We start from the raw sequence: 26,616 nt of genomic DNA on the forward strand, positions 1-26,616 counted from the left end.
CTTTCCAAAGTTTTAGGCTATCAATTCTGCTGAATACATACAATCAATGAAGATAAAATCTAATGAGTATTTTACTTTTATTTTGCTTTGCTATCTCCAATCATTGCTAAGAAGACTTATTTATCTATTCATTGGTACTGGGGATTGAACCCAGAAGTACTTAGCCACTGACCCACATCCCAGCCCTTTACATTTTTTATTTTGAAAACAGGGTTTCACTAAGTCACGTAGGGCCTTGCTAACTTACTGAGGCTGGCCTCAAACTTGTGATCCTCCTATCTCATCCTCCTAAATCCCTGGGATGAGAGGCATGTGCCACCATACCCAGCTAAGAAGCATTATTGTTAATGCTTAACTGCATTGTACACACCCAGATTTTACTCTTCCCTTAGAAAATTCGAACTGTTGCATATGACATAGTTACTCACTAGCACTAACATAATATCACTTAGTATTAAAAGGAATTGTAGGGCTGGGGATGTGGCTCAAGTGGTAGCGCGCTCGCCTGGCGTGAGTGCGGCCCAGGTTCGATCCTCAGCACCACATACAGACAAAGATGTTGTGTCCGCTGAAAACTAAAAAATAAATACTAAAAAAATTTCTCTCTCTCTCTCTTAAAAAAAAAAAAGAAAAAAAAAAGAATTGTATATATTATAGGAATTCCAGGCCACCAAAAAGTATGGGCAAAAAGGATAGTATTACTAAAAATGCTTCACAAAATTCCAGCATCTTATTTTCCATAATATTTTAGTTAGTTAATTCTTTCTTTTCACATGAATATAATGATGGAATTTTTCTTTTTTCATTTTTCTTCTGTAATCACAATTAAACTGTTCCAGGCTTTAGAGTAACTAAGGTTTTTATGAACCTATGTTCCTGCCTTAACTGATGAAGAAGTGAAGGATTGTTGTTGTTTGTGTTTTGAATCAGTTAATTTCATAATGGCTTTAAAACTTCTGCATGTCCAAAAGATCATATTGAAAAAACTCATAAAATTTATTTTATATTTAAATGCAATTCATATTGCTGGGGGTAGGTTGCATAAAGTATGATTTTGTCTTCATTGTAAATGTGGAACTACAGGATTATGTTGATTATGTAAATTAAAATGCTTAAATTAAGTGAAATATAATCCTGCATAATAATATCCATGTACTTTTAGAGTTTGGCTTCAGTGTATCTTTTACCAAATGAAGGCCTATTAGTGCTTAAAAATGTTGTGGTGCCAAAAATCTAGAAAAAATGAAATGAATATATTCTTTCAGAATAGAATATGTGTCATAGATATCTAGAAGATGCTGAAATGTGGATTTTAAAGAAATGATAAACCTTGTGCTATTACCAGTGCAAGTTTACTTGCATAAATTTTATTTTTGTGTTCAAATAAATAATTTAGAACAACATATTGCCCTGATGTAAGTTTAATTGACTTAATTCTTGTTACTTATAATGAATTACATGAATTAGAAATGATAACAGTTATTTAATTTGCCATGGGAATTAAACCACAGACAATGGGTCCCACAAGGATCAAGATCACCTTTATAGATCACACATTCATTATGTTAATATGATCATCACAATAAAAACATTTTCGAAAATTGACGATATGACTCAGCAGAAAAACTTCTTCTGAAATGATTTTGGCAAAGCTTGGTTCTTTTTCTCTGGAATAGAAATTATCTTATTAAAGTTTTATCTTAGTTTGAAAAAAAGGATATATGTACCTATATATCTATGCATCTATCTATAAGGATATACATATCTCTATAAATGGGATGTGAAATGAGGAACCCTTAAAAATAATGGGGAGAAAGTTATCCTTGCAAGTACACAATGAGGTCTTTTGAGAAACAGATAATTAATGTATGATATAACAGAATTTCAAGTTCTTTAGTCTGATAGCAGCTAAGATTACTCAACAATTCTAGCATTGGTCCTTTAGAATGAAATATACATTGCTCACTGTTCTTGTGACTTATTATTATGGTGATTTCATCACTGTCTGCCTCCTATTTATATATATGTTTGGTAGATGGTAGAAAAAGTGAGGATTTATCTCCCTGTTATTCTCATGGAATTCTTTAAAGTGTACTAGAGTCTGTCATAGGCATCTGGAACCCATTTTAGGTACTTATTCCCCTAACTTCTGAGGTATTAGAGCTCTGCTCAGCTGAGTCTCTCTGCAAGATACCTGAGAACTGCTTCACCCCATGACATTCTTTTCCTATCACTCTCCACTCGTGGGTCTCTGCTGTCTTGCTCTTCTCAGGGAAGGATAATTCTGAAGGTCTATCTCAAATCCATAGTTTCCTACCAGTTTATTGAAGCCTGTTGTCAAACTTTTTTTTGTTGTTGTTGTTTTTTTTTTTTTTTTTTTTTTTTGAGTTCACCTCCTCTGTGTTTCCAGTCACACTTCCTTCCCAAAGGTATTCATGCAACACAAAATTTTCCATCATGGGTCTATTTATAAGAGAATCCAATATAAGACTGTTGTTATTAGGCCTGCTCTGAAGCAGTAAATATAAGGTGAGAATTTGAAACAAGAAACACCCACTAGCAGCCTGGTAATAAAGACATTATCACTGCTCTTGGTGGATTAGTGAGATCTCTTATAATTTTGTAGTGCAGTTTTTAAAATTATTTTGATGGGACTGAACCCAAGGTAGATGAGACAGGAAAAGTACCGGCAAGGGCAATGCCTTACTTTTTGAGAAATACAGAGGAAATGTTAATGATAGGGACTAAGGAACTGAATGATATTGCTGGAGCGATCAATGAATCAGACAAAGACAGTAAAGGGATAAAGGTATTTTAATCATAAATTTAGAATGAATTGTAAAAGTCACAGGGATTATATGGATGGAAGAACTAGAATATGGTTTATACTGTAGGAGACAAGACAATATATGTAGAAACATATCTGTTGTTGCTAAAATAAGAAGGGATGGAACATGAAGTTGGATTAAATCATGAACTCAATTATGTGATAAATTGCCATTGACAAATGTATTATTCTTTATTCTTATAAATGTATTTTACAATTTCATGAGAAATGAAACAATGTATATGTTCCATAGTTATTTAGGGTTTGGTTAACTCTCCTATTCTGCATGATATATTTTGAATGGACCTGGAAATATATACAAACCACCAAATATCACATTAGTAATTCTTTTAATGACTAATCATTGATATATGAAGCAGGTGATCAAGAATTGACAAATGAATTGGAGATCTTGGTAAAATACTTCTCTTCCCAACATTGAGGGTAAAGTTTAAAAAAAAAAAAAATTCAAGGCTTCACCATATATTTGAGTTCTTTTTCTTTTTATTTATCTATATTTTATAACTTAGGTATTCAGAGGATGTGGAGACATACTTTCTAAACAAAGGACAAATTATTCCATCTTATGTCATACCATTAAAAAAGTAGCATAATCCTGGTTGTCTTGTTTGGTTCCAAAGGCAATGGCATATTTCACACTTGTAAATAATACAGCGCCACTTTTGCTAAATGATATAAAAGACTATCATATTTGAGTAGGACCCAGAATAGGAAAAGTAGTTGTGGTTAAGAAAGCCATACAGTCAGCATCAGCTCTACCATTTGAGCAACAAGACTTAACAGAAATTAGAGGTATATGTTGTTGGAAATACCTTATACCAAGTGTGTAGAAACCCTAATATGAAAATTATAGCACAGCATCCCTTGGCTAATGAACCAGATTTGACATCTGTAAGAAGAAATTGTTCTTTGTACAAAAAATAGCTCTGATGTTTTATACATCTAGTAGAAGCAGAGAGTATGATTAAAGATCTTAAGAGGCCACATGATCACAACTTCCCCACCATAAGCCAGGTTCAGACATAGCTAACAAGTCTAAGGTCCAGTTGGTCCAGCAAGAACCCATCCTAAGATAGGAGTGATACATTCAAGGTCAGGTACAAAGAAAACTAGATTAAACTACATGAGTAGATAGTTTCCATGTCATCCCACACCATCACTTCCTTCTCAGAAACAAACCTGTGTCCACGTTGGGTTACCTTACAACTAACCAATGGAGGAGGAAAAAATGCAAAGCTCAGGATAGGGTGCAAGCCAATTAAGAACTACTGTTGCACTAAAGCCAGAGAACAATGGATAGTAAGACAAATGGGTAGGAAAAAATTCCTCCTAATTAACACTGTTTAATCCACTTTGTGTAGAAATAATAGCACAAAGTAGACTATTATTTGATCCATGGAATCGATGAGTAGCTTGGCTGACTAGTCTACCTACCAATAGTAATTACAATATTGGCAAAAAGGAGGCCTGAGGAAAAGTCAAGTTTATAGACTTACAGAAGTCATCACAAGATGTAAAGCCCTTTAAACTCAATGCTAATTCTCACTTAATGGTATTCATTGTGGAAGAGGCACTAAATAACTAAATAGATGAAGTTAATAAGTCAGTTGACACCTAATAGTCTTTGCCAGTGTTCAACCGATTTCTTGTGCAATAGACGTATAAATGGAGTCTCCATGGTGACAGGATAGAAGCTAAACATAGGGCCTACAGCATGGGCTTCACTTCATGAAAGCTATTTTATCTACACTATAGCTTTATGTCTACTTTACTAGCTATAGAGACCAATATTGAAGTCCTGATCTAGAATAATCCTTTAAAGGAATCAATTTATGGGGGTTTGATGATATTAGGCCCATTTTACTTTGAAAGAGAAGCAATTCATATTAATTTGAATTGATGCATATTTTGGATGTAGGTTTCCCTTTATTATCTGTAGGAACTTATCTAGAACTTAGTATCTGAAGCTTTCAAAATATTTAGCCTATTGACACAGAATCCTGCATAAGATTACATTGGAACAAGAAACACATTGCATAAAAACTTAGATGAAATTCTGAATATACTATGAAATCTATTGAATTGTTACAAAAGAAATGATATCAATTCATTTTCCCAAGCGGAAGAGATCAGAACTCAGGACCAGTATATGTTATTGGGCATCATGCAGTCAAAAGTACTTTCTGTTTTGTGCTACAGTATCTCCAGTCATCCTGTGTAATATTATAACCTCAGGTCTACAATTCTATGGATTATACTTATTTTAGTCTCAGATTAATGGTGTTAAGAATAAGGATATCCTTTATTTAGCTGTGATCACAGATTTTAAATTGTGTATAGATTTTAAATGAAATTTTAGTCCTCTTACTCAGGGAGGAGTATTAACAAGTCTCTCTCTTTCTTTACTTGACAAATTCAACTTTGTAATAAATTTCTAACCTTATTCCCTTGAAGCATGATAAAAATTTAATATTATTTCAACATCAATTATTTTTAAATGACTCCTGATTGGAAAATTTCACTTGGATTTTGGAATACCATAAAATAAATGAAATGCCTAGCTGAAAGCTATACCTTGGAATTTCCTGAGAAACTTTTGCAATGGGGAATGCTCCTTACAATGATCTCTTAGTAGCTGTGCCTATGGGACCATTATAATAAATATTGGTTCTTACTTGGAATATAGGTTTCTAGGCGAAGGTGACTCCACATCCCACTGGGTCTCATTTACTCACTGTTGAACCATAGCATAAGGTGTCTTAATATAACTCCAGGATTACTCTCTGTTCTGTTCTAAGTACTTCCACTAAGTAGAAACTCCTGCTGTTGCCCGGCTGTTGTGTTCTATTTCTTGTCATGTGTACTCCAGAATAAATCTGAATCCCAGTGTGGTCTACTAAGATCTCATGAAGCTGAGTACTAAATAGGAGTAAATACTAAGTATTTCAAATCAAGCTGTGATGAAAAATAAAGATGCAATTTCTATATTGCAAGGTGACATGGGCTAGTGTTAACAGGATGAACTGCATACAGGGGTTGTAATTAAGAGTAAATCTTCAACAATTGCCTAGGGAATTTGTGTAGCAAAGTAGAAGTGTGATGTGCCCCTCCTCCCATATTCTTTACAAAAGGCCTAATTCCCATTCAATTAAGATTCTTATATCATAGACTGTTTTAAAGTTATTCAGAGAGGGCTTCTACATACTTAGGAAACATGGAGTCATTGGACTAAAAATTTTGTAGCATTTTTAAAATCAATATTCCAGATATAATTAGGAGAGAAACTGTTTTGACCACTGTGACTGAAAAATTCCATAGAGGTGAGGTGTTTTAGATCAGTTTTCCAAAGCCTGAAAATATAGCTAACACAATGGAAAATCGGTCAAATATTCATTAAACTTTGAAGACCTCTGTGACTTCTTTACTTTGTAATGGATCAGGGGCTGAAAGTGGCTCTCATTTGAAGCAAATCTGCCACATAGTTGGGGGCAGGGGATGAAAAAGTTAATACGACTTTTTTGAAGAGACTCTAATCTAAAACAAGCTCTTCAGTCATCCTCAAGGACGTACAATCCATGAGAACATGAGATAAGAAGACAAGTGCGTTCCACTGACTGACCAGCAGGATTTACTGTGAAACTATCGTGAGAGAGGAGAAGATGGATATAAAAGATCAAAAGAAACCTAACAAAAATATTGTTGTTTCATGCTTTTTGAAAAATGTTCTTGATATAATGAATAAGCTACTAGAATGTTCCAACTATTTCTTATTCTTTCAAAATTCAGTTTCTGAAGGAAATGTGCATAAACAATGTAAATGCAAGAACAGAGAAGGCTGAGGTTAGAGTTGTTGAAGTAAGTAGAGAAGAGGATCAGACACAGGGTCCTGGCGAACGTACATGTCTAGCTGGATGCGTTTTTTTTGCAGTACTCAGTCATTAGTTAGCCATTGCTATGGTCTGAAACTGTAAGTCCGCCAAAGGCCCATTTGCTTGATTCCTAACTTGGGAATATACAAAAGTCTTAGACTCTTTAAAAGGTGGGTTATACTTGGAGTTCTTTGGTCATTGATGACATGTTTTGAAAAGGAAAAATAAGATGTAAGCTCCTTTCTTTTTCATTTGTCCCATCCTGGCCTCAAAGTGAACAGTTTGACCAAGTGCTGCCATCATGGTGTGCTACTTTACCACAGGTCCAAGGCAACATGTCCATCAATAATGGACTGAAACCTGCAAAACTGTTACTCAAAGTAAAACCTTTTCTCTTTTTCAGTTTATCTATCATAAGTATCTGTTACAGTAGCAAAAAATTGAGTAAAACAGCCACTTCTCATCCTTTCTCTGGTCCCTACCACAAATTTATTTAGTTAGTTAATGAAATTTTTAATTAGATGTTTATGTTTTATAGTAAATCATTGTATATGTTTACCTAGATAGTGATCAATGTTTTCTTTCTTTTTTTTAAAATGTATACATGAGAGTAGGATGCATTGCCATTCTTATTACACATATAGAACACAATTTTTCATATCTCTGATTTTATACAAAGTATATTTACATCAATTTGTGTCTTCACACCTGTACTTTGAATAATAATGATCATCACATTCCACCATCATTTCTAATCCCATTCTCCCTCCGTTCCCCTCCAACTCCTCTGCCCTATCTAGAGTTTGTCTATTGCTCCCATGCTCCCTCTCCCTATCCCACTATGAATCAGCCTCCTTATATCAAACAAAACATACTGCACAAGCCTACCACATATTTAGTAGTCTTGTTCACTGAACTTTCCAGACTTATTTAACACCAATATTTGCATTTGCATGCTCACAAAGAGGTTCTTTTTCTTTTTTTGTTGTTTTTATTTGAAAATTATATTTCATTTTATTTATTCTAATGTGTTATATTTGACAGCAGAATGTAATTCAATCCATATTACACAAAGAGACCAGAATTTTTCATGTCAATTTTTCATACACCAAGCAGAGTCACACCATTCGTATCCACATATGTGTACTTAGGGTAATGATATCATCTCATTCTACCATCTTTTCCATCCCTATGTCCCCTCTTTTCCCTTCCTTTCCCTTTGCCCTATGGAAAGTTTGTCTACTCCTCCCATGCTCCCACACCCCCATCCCCATTATGAATTAGCTTCCTTAAATCAGAGAAAACATTTGGCATTTGGTTTGGGGGGATAGGCTTACTTCACTTAGCATTGTATTCTCCAACTCCATCCATTTACCTTCAAATGCCATGATTTTATTCTCTTTTAATGCTGAGTAATATTCCATTGTGTATATATACCACATTTTCTTTAGCCATTCATCTACTGAAGGATAGCTAAGTTGGTTCCAGAATTTAGCTATTGTGAATTGTGCTGCTATAAATATTGATGTGGCTGTGTCCCTGTAGTATGCTGTTTTTAAGTCCTTTGGGTATAGACCAAGGAGATGGATAGCTGGGTCAAATGGTGGTTCCATTCCCAGTTTTCCAAGGAATCTCCATACTGCTTTCCAGATTGGCTGCACCAATTTGCAGTCCCATCAGCAATGTAAGAGTGAGCCCTTTTCCCCACATCCTTTCCAACACTTATTGTTGTTTGTATTCTTAATATCTCCCATTCTGACTGGAGTGAGATGAAATCTTAGAATAGTTTTGATTTTTGTTTCTCTAAGCTAAAGATGTTGAACTTTTTAAAAATATATTTGTTGATTGATTGTATATTATCTTCTGAGAAGTATCTGTTCAGCTCCTTAGCTCATTTATTGATTGGGTTATTTTTATTTTTTATTTATTTTTGGTGTTAAGACTTTTGAGTTCTTTATATATCCTAGAGATTAGTGCTCTATCTGATGTGCATGTGGTAAAAATTTGCTCCCATTTTGTAGGCTCTGAATTCACTTTACTGATTGTTTCTTTTTCTGAGAAGAACTTTTGAGTTTGAATCCATCCCATTTATTACTTCTTGATTTTAATTCTTGTGCTATAGGAGGTATATTAAGAAAGTTGCGGCCTAATCTGACATGATGGCGATTTGGGCCTAATTTTTCTTCTATTAGATGCAATAGTTTAATTCCTAGGTCCTTGATCCATTTTGAGTTGAGTTTTGTCCATGGTCAGAGATATGGGTTTAAGTTCATTTTGCAACATATGGATTTCCAGTTTTTCCAGCACCATTTATTGAAGAGGCTATCTTTTCTCCAGTGTATGTTTTTGGCACCTTTGTCTAATATAAGATAACTGTATTTACGTGGATTTGTCTCTGTGTCTTCTATTTTGTACCATGGGTCTACAAGTCTATTTTGGTGTCAATACCATGCCATTTTGTTACTATTGCTCTGTAGTAAAATTTAAGGTCTGCTATAGTGATGCCACCAGCTTCACTCTTCTTGCTAAGGATTGCTTTATCTATTAAGGGTCTCTTATTTTTACAGATGAATTTCATGACTGCTCTTTCTATTTCTATGAGGAATGTCATTGAGATTTTGATTGGAATTACATTAAATCTGTACAGTGCTTTTGGTAGTATGGTCATTTTGACCATGTTCATTCTGACTATCCAAGAACAGGGGAGATCATCTTCTAAGATCTTGTTTAATTTCTTTCTTCAACATGCTGTAGTTTTCATTGTAGAGGTTTTTCACCTCTTTCATTAAGTTGATTCCCAAGTATTTTATTTTATATTTTTGAGGCTATTGTAGATGGGTTAGTCTTCCTCATTTCTTTTTCAGGGGATTTGTCACTGATATACAGAATTGCCTTTGATTTATGGATGTTGATTTTGTATCCTGCTACTTTGATGAATTCATTTTTTTAGTTCTGGAAGTTTTCTGATGAATTTTTTGGGGGTATTCTATGTATAGAGTCTCATCGTTTTCAAATAGTGTGAGTTTGAATTCTTCTTAGCCTATCCATATTCCTTTGATGTCTTTTGTCTAATTGCTCTGGCCAGTGTTTCAAGAACTTTGTTAAATAGAAGTGGGGAAAGAGGGCATCCCTGTCTTATTCTAATTATTAGAGGGAATGCCTTTAATTTTTCTTTGTTTAGAATGATGATGGCCAGGAGTTTTACACAGACAGCTTTTACAATGTTGTAATATGTTCCTGTTATCCCTAATTTTTCTAGTGTTTTGAACATGAAGGGGCACTGTAATTTGTCAAATACTTTTTTTCTGAATCTACTAAGATGATCATATGATTCTTATCCTTAAGTCTATTGATGTGATAAATTAAATTTATTGATTTCCTTATGTTAAACCATCTTGCATCCCTGGGATGAACCCCATTTGATTGTGGTGCACTATCTTTTTGATGTTTTTGTATTCTATATGTCAGAATTTTATTGAGAATTTTTGTATCTATGTTTATTAGAGATATTGGTCTGAAGTTTTCTTTCTTTGTTGTGTCTTTGTCTGGTTTTGGAATCAGGGTGATATTGGCCTCAAAGAATGAGGTTGGAAGTTTTCCCTCTTTTTCTATTTCATGAAATAATTTGAGGAGTATTTGTAGTAGTTCTTCTAAAAAAAAAGTCTTGTAGAACTCAGCTCTGTATCCATCTGGCCCTGGGATTTTCTTGGTTTCCTTGGTTGGTAGCTTCTGATAGTATCTTCTATTTCACTGCTTGAAATTTATCTGTTTAAATCATGTATATTATCCTGGTTCAGTTTGGGCAAATTATGTGACTCTAGAAATTTGTCAGTGCCTTCAGTATTTTCTATTTTATTGGAGTATAACTTTTCGAAATAACTTCTAATTATTTTCTGTATCTCTGTAGAAGCTGTCATGATATTTCTTTTTTCATCACAGATTTTAGTAATATGAGTTTTCTTTCTCCCTCTCTTCATTAGCATGGCTAAGGTATATCAACTTTACTTATTTTTTCAAAGAACTGACTTTTTGTTTTGTCAATTTTTTTGATTGTTTCTTTTGTTTCAATTTCATTGATTTCAGCTCTGATTTTAATTATTTCCTGTCTTCTACCACTTATAGTGTTGATTTGGTCTTCTTTTTATAGGCCTTTTAGATGTAATGATAGATCATTGATTTGTTGACTTTTCTTCTTTTAAGGAATGAACTCCATTCAATGAACTTTCCTCTTACTAGTGCCTTCATAGTGTCCCAGAGATTTCAATATGTTGTATTAGTGTTCTTATTTACCTTTAAGAATTTTTAAATCTCTTCTTCAATGTCTCCCATTGTTCATTCAATAGCATATTATTTATTCTACAGGTGTTGAAGTAGCTTTCATTTTTTATTATTGATTTTTAATTTCATTTCACTGTGATCTGATAGAATTCAGGATAGTATCTCTACTTTTTGCATTTGCTAAGAGTTGCTTTGTGGCATTAGATATGGTCTATTTTAGAGAAGAATCCATATGCTGCTGAGAAAAAAAAGTGTATTCATTTGTTAATGAATGAAATATTCTATATATGTCTGTTAAGTCTAAGAAATTGATTATATAATTGAGTTCTAAAGTTTTTTGTTCAGGTTTTGTTTGGAAGATCTACCCAGTGGTGAAAGAGGTGTGTTAAGGTCATCTAGAATTATTTGACTCTTGAACTTGAGATGATTTTGTTGGATTGGACATAGATGGTTCATTGTTTGAGGCGTACATATTTATAATTGTTATGTCTTGTTGATGTATGGTTCCTTTGAGCATTATGGAATGTCCTTCTTTGTCTCTTTTGATTAACTTTAGTTTCAAGCCTACTTTATTTGAGATGAAGATGGAGACCGCTGCTTGTTTCCACAGTCCATATGAGTGATATGTTTCTTCCCAACCTTTCACCTTCAGTCTGTGGATGTCTTTTCCTATGAGATAAGTCCTTGAAGGCAGCATATTGTTGGGCCTTTTTTTTTTTTTTTTTTTTTGAAATTCAATCTGCCAGTATATGTCTTTTGATTGGTAAATTTAGGCCATTAACATTCAGGGTTATTATTGAGACATGATTTGTATTCCCAGCCATTTTTGTTAATTTTTTTCTATTTAACTGACTTTGTTTCTCCTTTGATTAGTTTTTCCTTTAGCATAATACCTCACTCTGTTGATTTTCATTGTTTTTTTTTTCCTCCTCATGGAATATTTTGTGGAGGATGTTCTGTAGTGCAAGCTTTCTAACTATAAATCCTTATAACTTTTCTTTATCATAGAAGGTTTTTATTTCATCATCAAATCTAAAGCTTAATTTTGATGGATATAAGATTCTTGGTTAACATCCATTTTCTTTCAGAGCTAGGTATATGTTGTTCTAGGATCTTCTAGCTTTCAGGGTCTGGGTGGAAAAATCTCCAGGTATTCTAATTCGCCTCCCCCTATATGATTCCTTTTTTTCATGGCTTTTAAGATTCTCTCCTTATTCTGTATGTTAGGTATTTTCATTATAAAGTGCCTTGGTGTGGATCTGTGTGATTTTGTACATTTGGCATCCTGTCTCTTGGTTTTGGTTTTCCAATTCATTTTCATGTTTAGAAAGTTTTCTGATATTATTTCATTAAATAGATTGTTCATTCCTTTGGTTTGGACCTCTAAGCCTTCCTCTATCCCAATAACTCTTAAATTGGGTCTTTTTATGTATCCCATATTTCTTGAATATTCTGCTCATGGTCTCTTATCATCTTCACTGTGTGATCTATATTGTTTTGAGATTATATATTTTGTCTTCATTGTCTGAGGTCCTGTCTTCCAAATGATATAATCTGTTGGTGATGCTTTCTATTGAGCTTTTAATTTGATTTATTTTTTTATCTCAATTATTTCTGTTTTTTTTTGTTGTTGTTGTTGTTTTATTTTTGTTTCTTTTTTTTTTTTTTTTTCAGAAACTTCATCCCCTTATTGAAGTAATCTTTTTCTTCCTGTATTTGCTTATGTAGTCTTTATGGAGATACCCTTTGCTGCCTGTATTTGTTATCTTATATTATCCCTTTAATTCACAGAACATTTTAATTATATTCATCCTGAACTCCTTCTCTATCATTTCTTCTGTTGTGCTGGCCAAGGCTTCTCATAATAATATCTTGATTTGTTTGGGGCACTTTTTTCCCTTGATTTTTCATATTGTTCATGTGTCTTCCCTTCTATAGCATTGTAAACCCCATGTTTTACCATTTTTATCCACTAGGCTCATAGTGCCTCTAGAGCAACATTCCAATGCCTCTCCTTTGAGGGGAAGAACAATGTTAATGGATCCCAATACAACCAAGATACCATCTTAAATCAAATAGTTGCTATTAAGGTGTTTACAGTTTTGTCACAAGATACAAAAATGGTGAATTCAGTCATTATCTACAATATAAACAGTAGGTTTGCAAAAGGGTTTACAGTTTCTGATGGTGGACGAAGAACCAGCGGTCAGGTGTAACATGAGATGTTGAGGGGTAGCAGATGAGGATATAGAGCTATTAGATCTATGAAAGAGCACAGGGCCAGCCTGAGCTTCTTGGTGGGGGGTCAGTGAGCCTGTCAATCTGGGGAGACAAGAAAGTGGGGGAAACAATAGAGTATATAAAACAAATACATAAATATTAAGAAAAATAAAAAATGTAAAATTAGGAGATAAAAGAATATACAACACAACTGTTAAATTCTGTTCAGACGTATCAGTACTCAGCATTCTAATTCATGAAAAGTACTTGGTTTCAAAAATGTTGGGGATGTAAAAAAAGGAGAATAGAGAGGGAGAAAAAAAGTTTCGAGGGAAGAAACAAGGATTGTTTTGGTTAGAGTTCAGTATCTTTCCTGGTTCCCTTTTCATCCAATATGTGATGTTGTCTGATATTTGCTGGTATCTCCACCTTCAGTATGGTAAAGGTTATCATGGTGGGAGTGTTGGTCTTTGCTGCAGGGCACCTGGAAATGGGGTATGGAACCCCAGGTCCCTGATGGGAAACTGCACTTCAAGGATCTCCTTTGGGGCCTGCTCCTGTGATGGTCTTATCTCCTTATATTGCCTATAAACCTTACAGATCCTGGTCTCTAAACTGTATCTCATCACCCTCTCCCTTTCTACTTCCTAATTGGGGTCCTTTCTTCCTGGAAGTCTTGTGGATTGCACTCTGGGGGCTGCATACTTGTCTTGGAGAGGTTTTGTTTTTGTTTTTGTTTTTGTATTGGGCAGTCACTGTGTGCAGTTAGTGGCTGGCAGGGAGAGGGGGGAGTTGGGGACTATCCATACCTGCCCAGCTGGTGTTCCAAGCTGGGAATTGCCCCAACTAAAGATGGCGGGGAATGTGTCCCAAGATGGAGGCGGCTGCTTTCGGCCATGGAGTGTCAGGTCGGGTTGGCAGGGATGGGCAGTGGCATTGGGTAAAGTGTTCAAAGATGAAGTTTGGACCCAGTGCATGCTCCATGGGAGTCAGTGGGGTTGTCCTGGGCCTGCCTGGTCTCTGCAGGTGTCTGTGGGGCTGTCCTGGGCCTGCCTGTGCTGGGGTCAGGGGTCTGTGGAGCTGTCAAAGAGGTTCTTTTATATGTTTCTCTTTTAAGGTGTGATACACAGTAACATTTTAAATCTTAATAACATAAAAATATAGACACATTTTAATTATTGTGTGTTTTCTGTAAAATTTTTCACAACTCCTTTTTTATATTTTTTCTTATTTTCATCCTTCCTTAACAATGTTAACCTTTAGCAAAAAATGCACAATGTGTTTTATTATGAAATACTATGATATATGCAATTATTTTTAAGTCTATCGCCTATATCAAACTTGCCCACTATTATATATTTAACTACTAGTCTTGTGCATAGCACCATGAAATATTAGCTATTATATATATGGGGTGGTGGAAATTAAGTTTTTACTAGTTTACTATATCCAAAGAGTAAATATAATGAATAATCTAGTATTTTCAATTTCCAATTTTCATCTCTTTAGTTTGAATTGAAAAATTCCTCATTGATTTCAGTTAGATTTTTCAAAAAAAGTATGTGATACTTCTGAAAATCTGCTTCTTTTCCTTGAGGGGAATACTATGAGAAAATAAATCACTTTGAATATCATTATATTGTATTGTGAGAAATCCATACATCCTCCTCCTCCTTCTCCTTCTCTCTCTCTCTCTCATCCTCTTTCTCTCTCTCTCTACAAATTTAAATTATGGAGCAAATGGTAAAACATCTGATGAAAAACTGAAAGTTAATTCTTTATCATTCTGTATTATTAGGAGTATGCTCATATCCCATAATAAAAAGATTGTAAGAAAAATAAAATAAATGCAATAGACTTGAAAAGACGGTGCTGAAATATCGTTCATCTTTCAGTTCTGAGACTGCAGAGAAACCCTCTCTGTTTTCTTAACCACTTAAACCCTACTTGTTATTTAATATACCAGAAAACCTCACTCCTACTGAATATTGTTTAAATCCAAAGTTAAACATGATTCTAAACTCAAAGCAATTGAACAGACATATTATTTTTTTCTTGAATTATACATTTTTTATACACAATTTTGATATAATTCTATTTGATAAAAATGACTTCAGTCTGGTTTACTGCAGCATTTTGTTAATCTATAACAATGACAGAGAAAGCAAGAGAAATGATACTAAGGAGCATACACTAGAATGTTCACACTGTTACGGTTTGGATGTAAAGTGTCCCCCAAAAGCTCATGTGTGAGATAATACAAAAAGGTTCAGGGGTTGTGAAAGTCTTAACCCAATCAGTGAATTAATCCCCTGATAAGAATTAGCTGAGTGGTAACTGAAGTAGTAGGGTGTGGCTGGAGGAAGTGGAAATTGGGCCATGGCTTGGGGTATATATTTGTATCTGGCAAGTGGAGTCTTCTCTCCCTGCTTTCCAATCATCATGTGAGCTGCTTGAGTCTGCCATACTTATGTTCCGCCTCACCTGGAGCCCTAAGGAATGGAACTTGCCTTCTATGGATTGAGATCTCTGAAACCATGAGTTCTCAAACTTTTCTTCCCTAAAATTGTTCTGACCAGATCTTTTAGTCACAGCAGCACAAAAAACTGACTAAAGCATTCACTCTTTATGGGGTTAATGACAGGGCATTATGATATCCATGGAGGTACCTGGTGACAACATAGTAGAAATTCTGTGATGATAGCCATTAATATACACTCTTTTGGTTTCCTGGAAATTCTAACAGTCATTCTAGGTATAAGAAGCATTCTTCCCTATAACTCACAAATGTCGCCTAACCTTTCAGAACTCAGCACAAATGGCCCTTCACCTCTGATATTTCTCATTTCACTCTCCTTTGTTAAAGATTCTATCCTCTGAGAAAGCTCTTTGGAAATCAAACCTAACTAGAGTGAGAAATTCTAGGTAGCTGAAATAGATCCTGACAGAAAGGTTATTATTCAAACTAAATATAAGGAGACCAATTGGATAAGACACCGACATTATAAAAATAAAGTCATATATTAACTGAAAACTTAGAAACAAATTTTAAACTGAATCAACATATAAATGTGAAGTGAATCAATTCTATGATATAGTGTGAAAGCATTTTTATCATTTGACAAACCTGGTTTCAAATAAGGACTTTGCAACTGACTGTACGATCTTAAATAAAGTGTCCTCATGTCAATCCCAAATCATACCAGCCCTGTAATGTTCAAACAGGGTAATCATTTTTAAAGATTCTAATCCATTATAAATATTATCATTTTATCATAATATTCATTGTTACTTTTCATTTTTCTAGATGTCCATTCAATGTCTATACTCTATAGGACCCAAAAGAATAAAAGGCAATTTCAAAATTAATATTGATAATATCAGGTGTTCATTACAACTAGGAAAAGCACAGAGGGAGGAAAATCCTTCTTTATTTAGAATAGTCACTGAGTGATTAAAAATCCTTCAGTGTCTCATGGCTCCATCTAGCATGTAAACACAAGAAACAAGAAAAATAACTTGGGACAAACTATAGACATGCAAGGTACTTATGCTGTTTCTGTTAGTGTTATTCAGGCCCAGTTGCAAAAATCATTTGTTCAATTTAACAGCTTGCATGTTCCTCCAGTCTAGGTAACAATGATTCTGCCATGAAAAAATGCATTTGGAAGACACTATGAAAACTCAAAGCATCGTTATGCTATTACATGTGGCTCATGGGGTTGGTGACTGGAAGATACACTGACAAAACAATTTCTTTTATTTGTTGATAAATGAAAAATAAATATGTTGGTATTATAATTGTCTATCAGTTCTGAGGTTTTCAACCTTTGCTATGTCATTTCATCATTAGGCCTGTTTGAATCCTTTAACAAGCATGTGACCAATATTACTAAATCTGTTTTGTCTTTGTATTTTAAGATTCTCTCCTAAACAAGGAAGTTATTATTTTGGCCTCACAGTTCTGATATGCTTTACTGAAAGGAATGCATATTTTGTTATTTTCCTCAGTTTTATAAACATGCCATATTTTCCCTCTGAAAGTCAGGATGTGTCAGCATTTGAAATCTTGTTCTTCTCCATGAATCCATTAATTCATGAATGCCTTAAGTTTTTTTTTCCCCCCTAATTCAGAGCATCTCTTCATGTTTCCCCACACTTGAACCTTTTTCTTAAACCAGTCACACACAATCACAGACTGTGAGTGACAAAAACAAAGGTGAATTTATCAGGATCACCTCAATTTCCACCCAAACTAATCTTGCATTCAAGCTTCTTCCTACTCCTGATTTTTATTTTCTATTGTTCTTGCAGATTTTTGCCTTCTCTCATTCTTTAGACTTGCCTACTGATTTTGGTTTTCCCAGATTTTTTTTGTCAGTGTTTTAAAAGAATATTTTATCTCTGCTTTCCTTTGATAAATTTCCCTCCCCTAAATGTACATATCAGCTATAGGTTCCACTGCTCAGCACTCTTCCAGAAGAACTTAGAGGACAATCAACAAGTTTGGACAACCATTCTCCTTCTCTAGAAAGTTATTTTTCCTTATGTTTTCAGATAAAAGCTCAACATATTCTCAAAGTGCAGCTAGTCTGTTCCCAGCCAATCAACACTCTGCCCACATTGAAGTAGTTTCCATAGATTTCATAAATTATCAAATCTTTGTGATCTACCTTTTGTTTTCCTTGCTAAATGAGAATGAGCTCTTAGAGCTTGAAACATTTTATTCTATGTTGAAAGATTATGTTCTTTTATTTTTTTTTCAGGTAATTCCAATTCACAATAAAGCTTTTTGCATTAATCTTTAGTAATTGAATGCTCTATGCTTCAGGAATGGTGCATAGTACACTAACAGAACAAAAATTCTTCTCTAGAGAAAGAAGCTATATTTGTGTTATAAATGGATGATAACTGAACCAAATCATAAAGAACAGTAAAATTTTCTAAGTTGACAGATGGAAAAAAAGTCATTCCAGAGAGGTTAAAGAAACAACAAGGACACTGTTTGCAGATTTTCTGATTAAATTACTCTGAATTGGGATCTGAGAATTAGTATTTCCAACATGATCCCAGGTGAGAATGTGTCAGTTGGAGAAAACAATGAATTATAACAAGAAAATATACAGTCACCATGGTTTATATGTTTTAACTGAAAAGTAACAATAAATGGGCCATATTCTTCAAAATATATGCAAATAACAGTGAAGAGATAGATAACAGAAAATACAAGGAATGGAAAACAAAGCTGAAAGGGAAGAAGATATACCTACTTAGTTGGATTAAAGATTGGTGAAAATGCATTTGGATTTATGATATTTTATCATTGTTGGAGGAAGAATTGTTATTTAGAAATTTTTGAAAAATGCATGTTTAGTTTATCACATTTCAACAAAGAAAGAGGAAGCTAATTTGAGATAATAGTATTTTTAACTTTAAAATACAATATATGAAAGCAGGAAGGGCCAATATCACAAAGTCCTTTATTTTCAGGGGAGAAAAATAAAAAGGTAACATATCTACATATTTTAATAAGATCACCTAGCTCTACAAAAAAATAAAATTTGAATTTTTTTTTATTCTACTGTGAAAGGAAAGTGACCACAACACTCAGAGCAACCAAGAGATCTTTATTGCAGCAGTGCAACAGAGGAGAAAACAGAGAAAGAGAAGAGAGAGTGAGAGAGCAAGAGAGAGAGAGAGAGAAAGCAAGAGAGAGCAAGAGAGATAGAGAAAGCAAGAGAGAGAGGGACCCGGCAGGAGGGAGTTTTTATAGCCCAAATCTAATGAGGTCTCTGGGTCTGCAAGCTGCCTTGTTGGCACAAGGGGGGTTACATGTTCGGCCTTGAGCAAGGGGTTGAGTGTTCAGCCTTGAGCGGGGGCTTGGGCATTTGGGCTTGAAGCAAATAGTTGATAAAGAACCAGACAGAGGGTTTGAGAGGGCAGGTCATCCTGCAGCTAACTTTGTTTGGCATGCCCTTCAGACAGCTTATTCAGCCTGTCCTGCACCTAACATACTGCAGTATTGGCTTGATTATAAAATGACTTATAAACCCTTTATAATTTTCTCTGACTCCACTGGCTAACACTGAAACTCCCATTATTCTTAGACATTTGTAATTTACCTATCTCAAACTTGAAGACCCTAGGATTTTTTCATTCTCTCCTCTTTTAAAACTATTCAGAATGTTTTCATTCATTCCTGATTTAAGTTTAGCTGTCACTTTGATTTGTGCTTTTACTTTTGCTTACATAAAAAAACAAAATGTAACCTTTGAAATATTATAATCAAAGGAAAATTGACCATTCTTTGTTTTTTGTAAAGTAAATTGACACTGTATTCAGTCATTATTTTGTGATTTTTCACTTATTTTTCATTCATTTCATCTATCGTTAGCATCATAATTGAGTACCTGCTTATAAGTTTACCGAGATGTAATTTTTAAAATATCATTTCTTTTATCTGTGATTGTAAAAAAGAGTAATGATGTCCCTTGATATATTTCCATTTAACTATGAAGTATATAAAATTTTAATTTCTTTAAGATATACACTCAATATAAAGTGACCTTGAAAAATGAGAGAAATTTCTTAAAAACACTGGTTAAGATTTAGTATTTCCTCTTTTTTTTAAAATTAATTTTTATTGTAGGTTGTTCAAAACATTACATAGTTCTTGATATATCATATTTCACACTTTGATTCAAGTGGGATATGAACTCCCATTTTTACCCCATATATAGATTGCAGAATCACATCAGTTGCACAACCATTGATTTACATATTGCCATTCTGGTGTTTGTTGTATTCTGCTGCCTTTCCTATCCTCTACTATCCCCCCTCCCCTCCCCTCTTCTCTCTCTACCCCCTCTACTGTAATTCATTTCTCCCCCTTATAGCTAGAAGGTTTCAAAGACGCTAAGGAACCAATACCCAGGTTTTAGAGAGATGAATGTTTAAACATTACCATGAACTCAACTCTGCTATGTGCATTCAAAATAATGTATATAAATACTATGGACATATATCTAATTTGTTAAAACAAAAATTCTCCAAAATCTTTAAGTTACCCATACGTACTAGATATTTTCATTTCAGATTGTACCATGGGACCTTCTTTTGAGTCCTCTGTGCCCTTAAAGATTGACTGTTAAGAATGGCATCAGTAGGCCCTTTCTTCTGGCTCTGGGTAGGATGAAGAGAGGCACTTTGAGTAGATGGATACCATTCAGGGAGTGAAAGGTTGTGGTATGTGGTATTTATCTTTCCAACTCCTTCCCTGCTGATTTGCTTTTCTTCTATCAAGCCTCTGTTTTTGGTAGGAGTGAATTCCAACACAGTTTTCCTCTCTGGATCCTGAAAATTACCCAAGCACTTGTCCCAAGTAGTTGTAAGTGCTTCCACTATTGCTAGAACCAGGCTCCACACTCCTGTGTGGTATCCATGAGCACATCTTTTGAGAACTCCACTCCAACCACCCAAATTAGCAGGGTCATATCCTACCAGACCTTGCTACTTCAACCACCCTCAATATTCCATGATAAAATTATTTCTTAATAATATAAATACTAATATTCTGTATCAACATGAAATAAATTATTTAATGAATACTCAATAAAAGTGAATATATACTTAATACATGATCTTATATATCTAAATGGCCATTGTAAGTTAAAAAAAAAACAATAATTACAATTATTTACAGTGTTTTTACTTTGATGTTGTAACATACTAAAATAACACAAATTCATAGGTAGCACATTTAACCAGTAAAGTTTTACTGCTTAAGAATTTTAAAAAACAATTTTGTATACATCCAATTTAATAATAGCATAAAATTCTAATTAATAAAATTTATAGTTTAAAAGTCCTGTTGCTGGAATATACATTTCTATACATTGTACCTTGCATAACAAGGTAAAGTGTTAGCTAAATATAACCTATAATTATTCATATATTTTGTAAAAAGAGGGAGAAAGTAATTAAAAACTACAACCAGCTCAATGATGCATGATGCATTGAAACAGCACTGAAGCTAAAATTGAGAGAGTTGCAAATATTTTCATGAGCTGAGGTTTAAGATATTATAACAAGCAGATTTTTTACCAAACAAGTGTTACAAGAATTCTAATAAGACAGTGAATACAATGTATTCATTTTATATTTAATTTTCCTTACTAATTCACTGTGAAGTTACCAATACGAGTTTTGAAACATGTCTTTAAATGAAATACTACAATGGTACATAAATCAGATTCTAGACCTATGGACTAATATTATGCATTTTTAAGAATTATTTCAGGTGATTTTTATATATTAAAAGTTGAAAAACACTTAAATACTATTTTATTTTTAATATGTTACTTTAAAACATTATTTTCTGGGAAATTTTCAAAATAATAAGTTTTTATCACATATATAGCATTAGTTTTAAAAAAAGTAAGTTTTACACAAATTGTAAGAATTATTAAAATTTGCATTATGTAAGTTTGTTTAAATTACTGTGTTGAAAACTTTCAAAATCTCAGCAAATCCATTCATTTTGTATTAAATAGTGAAATTAATTTGAATTGAGATAAAAATACCACAAAAGAACATAATGTAAAATTATTTCAGTAAAGCATCGAGGCCAATTTCATACATAAGTTTGTGTACATTCACACACACTCACACAAACACACACATGATTATTCTCCCTGTGTGTATTCCAAATAAAGCAATTTAGAGCTGAGACAACAGTGATAGAATTTTAGGAAACTATGGAAAATATTCCATTCAAGGTTAACTCAGAGAACAGAGAATCAGATGCATGGAGGGGTGGTGGTGATGAGGACTGACCCTCACAAATATTTTTAGAAATAACAATATTCTACACACCCATAACTTCTTCCCTTTCCAAGCCAACATGGTAGCTACTACATTAAATGAAGGAGGCAGATATTAGAGGGATCTTATTCCATATGTAATACCATACTTTATTTAGTTAGAATCTTGATATAGTTTTGTCAATTTAGCTTGTCTCATCATTTCCCATTCCAAGTAGGTAAATACCATACCCTTCAGTTGCCCATGTAAAATCACAGAAATCTATATGCTCTATGACTGAGCATAGGATGGGGATTGGAGGTGGGAGATTCTCAGTTTTTGCCATCTCTGTTTTATGTATTACTTATTGCAGAATAATAACGTTCTTCTTTTTTCTAAGGTCTTCTTCTATTTCTATCTTTAGAGTTCTATAGTTTACATTGTATAGATCTTTCACCTCTTTTGTTAAGTTGATTTCCAAGTATTTAATTTTTTTCAGGATATTGTGAAGGGGTAGTTTTCCTCATTTCCATTTCAGAGGATTTGTCACTGATATACAGGTATGCCTTTGATTTATGGGTGTTGATTTTATATCCTGCCACTTTGCTGAATTAATTTACTAGTTCTAGAAGTTTCTTGGTAGAACCTTTTGTGTCTTCTAGGTATAGGATCATATCATCAACAAATAGTGCTACTTTAGGTTCTTCTTTTCATATAGTTATACCTTTAATTTATTTCGTCTGTCAAATTGCTCTGACTAGTGCTTCAAAAACTATGTTGAATAGAAGTGGTGAGAGAGGGAATCCCTGTCTTGTTCCAGATTTTAGAGGGAATGCCTTCAATTTTTCTCTGTTTAGAAGGATGCTAGTCTGAGGCTTAGTGTAGATAGCTTTTACAATGTTGAGGTTAGTTCCTGTTATCCCTAGTTTTTCTAATGTTTTCAACATAAAGGGATGCTGTATTTTGTCAAAAGCTTTTTCTGTGTCTATCGAGATGATCATATGGTTCTTATCTTTAAGTCTATTGATGTGGTGAATTATATTTATTGATTTCCATATGTTGAACCAGCCTTGCATCCCGGGGATGAATCCCACTTGAACATAGTGCACGATCTTTTTGATATGTTTTTGTATCTAATTTGCCAGAATTTTATTGAGGATTTTTGCATCTATGTTCAATAGAGATATTGGCCTGAAGTTTTCTTTCTTTGAAGTGTCTTTGTCTGGTTTTGGAATCAGGGTGATGTTGGCCTCGTAGAATGAATTTGGAAGTACTCCCTCTTTTTCTATTTCCTGAAATAGAGTGAAGAGTATTGGTATTAGTTCTTCTTTAAAGGTCTTTTAAAACTCTGTTGTATATCCATCTGGTCCTGGGCTTTTTTTGGTTGGTAATCTTTTGATGACTTCTTCTATTTCCTCACTTGATATTGGTCTGTTTAAGTTGCGTATATCTTCCTGACTCAATCTGGGCAGATCATATGACTTAAGGAATTTATGGATGCCTTCATTGTCTTCTATTTTATTGGAGTATAAAGTTTCAAAATAATTTCTAATTATCTTCTATATTTCTCTAGTGTCTGTTGTGATATTGCCTTTTTCATCCCATATGCTAGTAATTTGGGTTCTCTCTCTTCTTCTCTTTGTTAGCAAGGCTAAGGGTTTGCCAATCTTATTTATTTTTTTCAAAGAACCAACTTTTAGTTTTGTCAATTTTTTCAATTGCTTCTTTTATTTCAATTTCATTGATTTCAGCTCTGATTTCAATTATTTCTTGCCTTCTACTGCATTTGCTGCTGATTTGCTCCTCTTTTTCTAGGGATTTGAGATTTAGTGTAAGATCATTTATTTGTTGGCTTTTTCTTTTTTTGAGGAATGAACTCCATACAATGAATTTTCCTCTTAGTACTGCTTTCACAGTGTCCCAGAGATTTCAGTAGGTTGTGTCTGTGTTTTCATTTATCTCTAAGAATTTTTTAATTTCCTCCTTGATGTCTTCTGTAATCCATTGATCATTCAATAATGTATTGTTCATTCTCCAAGTGATGTAGGAATTTTTCTTCCTTATTTTATCATTGATTTCCAATTTCATTCCATTATGATCTGATAAAATGCATGGTAATATCTCTATCCCTTTATATTTGCTAAGAGTTTCCCTATGGCATAATATATCGTCTATTTTTGAAAAGGATCCATGTGCTGTTGAGAAGAAAGTGTATCTGCTTGATGTTGGTTGATATATTCTATATATGTCAATTAAGTCCAAGTTATCAATTGTGTTATTGAGTTCTATAGTTTCTTTATTCAACTTTTGTTTGGAAGATCTGTCCAGTGGTGAGAGAGGTGTATTAAAGTCACCCATGATTATTGTGTTGTGATCTATTTGTCTCTTGAACTTGAGAAGAGTTTGTTTGATGAACATAGCTGCACCATTGTTTGGGGCATATATATTAATGATTGCTATGACTTGTTGGTGAATGGTTCCTTTTAGCAGTATGTAGTGTCCTTCTTTTTCCCTTTTGATTAACTTTGGCTTGAAGTCTATTTTATTTGTTATGAGTATGGACACCCCTGCATTCTTCCAAGGTTCATGTGAATGGTATGATTTTTCCCAACTTTTCACCTTCAGTCTGTGTATGTCTTTTCTATCAGATGAGTCTCCTGTAGGCAGCATATTATTGGATCTTTTTTTTTTAATCCAGTAAACTAGTTTATGTCTTTTGATTTGTGAGTTTAAGCCATTAATATTTAGGGTTATTATTGAGATATGGTTTGTACTTCCAGCCATGTTTGTTTATTTTTGTTATTTAACTTGATTTGTTTTTCCTCTTTGATTAGTTTTTCCCTTTACTGTACTACCTCCCACTGTTGATTTTCATTGTTGTTTTTCAATTCCTCTTCTTGTAATGTTTTGCCTAGAATGTTTTGAAGTATCTTGCTCATGGATAGGCAGAATTAATATTATTAAAATGGCCATATTACCAAAAGCACTTTAGATTCAATGCAATTCCAATCAAAATCCCAATGGCATTCCTCACAGAAACAGAAAAAGCAATTATGAAATTCATCTAGAAAAAATAAGAGACTCAGAATAGCTAAAGCAATTCTAAACAGGAAGAATGAAACAGGTAGTATCACTATACCAGATCTTCAACTATACTACAGAGCAATAGTAACAAAACAGCATGGTACTGGCACCAAAACAGGCTGGTAGACCAATGGTACAGAATAGAGGACACAGAGACCAACCCAAAAAATTGCAACTACCTTATATTAGACAAAGATGCTAAAAGCATGCAATGGAGAAAGGATAGCATCTTCAACAAATGGTGCTGGGAGAACTGGAAATCCATATGCAACAAAATGAAATTGAATCCCTATCTCTCACCATGCACAAAAGATACCTCAAAATGGATCAAGGATCTAGGAATCAAATCAGAGACTCTGCATGTAATAGAAGAAAAAGTTAGCCCTAATCTCCATCACATGGGGTTAGGCTCCAAATTCCTTAATAAGACACCTATAGCACAAGAATTAAAACCAAGAATCAACAAATGGGACGAATTCAAACTAAAAAGCTTTTTTTCAGCAAGAGAATTAATATGTGAGGTGAATAGGTAGCCTACATCCTGGGAACAAATTTTTACCCCTCACACATCAGATAGAGCTCTAATCTCTAGGGTATACAAAGAACTCAAAAAGTCAAACACCAAAAAAACAAATAACCCAATCAACAAATGGGCCAAGGACCTGAACAGACACTTCTCAGAAGAGGATATACAATCAATCAACAAATACACAAAAAAATGCTCACCATCTCTATCAATCAGAGAAATGCAAATTAAAACTAATCTAAGATACCATCTTACTCCAGTAAGAATGGCAGCCATTATGAAGTCAAACAACAAGTGCTGGTGAGGATGCGGGGAAAAAGGTATACTCATACATTGCTGGTGAGACTGCAAATTGGTGCAGCCAATTTGGAAAGCAGTATGGAGATTCCTTGGAAAGCTGGGAATGGAACCACCATTTGACCCAGCTATTCTTCTTCTCAGACTATACCCAAAAGATGTGAAAACAGCATACTGCAGGGACACAGCCATATCAATGTTTACAGCAGCACAATTTACAATAGCTAGCTGTGGAGCCAACCTAGATGTCCTTCAGTGGATGAATTAATTTAAAAAAGTGACATTTATACACAATGGAATATTACTCAGCACTAAGAAATAAAAAGATCATGGCATTTGCAGGGAAATGGATGGCATTGAAGCAGATTATGCTAAGTGAAGTTAGCCAATCCGAAAAAAACAAATGCCGAATATCTTCTCTGATATAAGGGTGGGGGGACTCAAAATGGGGTAGGGAGGAAGAGCATGAGAAGAAGATTACCTCTAGATAGAGAAGAGAGGTAGAAGGAAAGGGAGGGAGAAGGAGAATTGCATGGAAGATGGAAGGAGACCCTCATCTTCATGCAAAATACATGTATGATGATGTGAGGGAAAAAGAAAAGAAGTGTGTCACATTAGATTGGGTAGAGAGAAGTAATGTGAGGGGAGGGGATGGGAAGGAGGAAGAGGAAGGACAGCAGAATAAAATAGAC

Source organism: Callospermophilus lateralis, chromosome 15, assembly GCF_048772815.1.
Source record: "Callospermophilus lateralis isolate mCalLat2 chromosome 15, mCalLat2.hap1, whole genome shotgun sequence".
Classification (NCBI taxonomy): Eukaryota; Metazoa; Chordata; class Mammalia; order Rodentia; family Sciuridae; genus Callospermophilus; species Callospermophilus lateralis.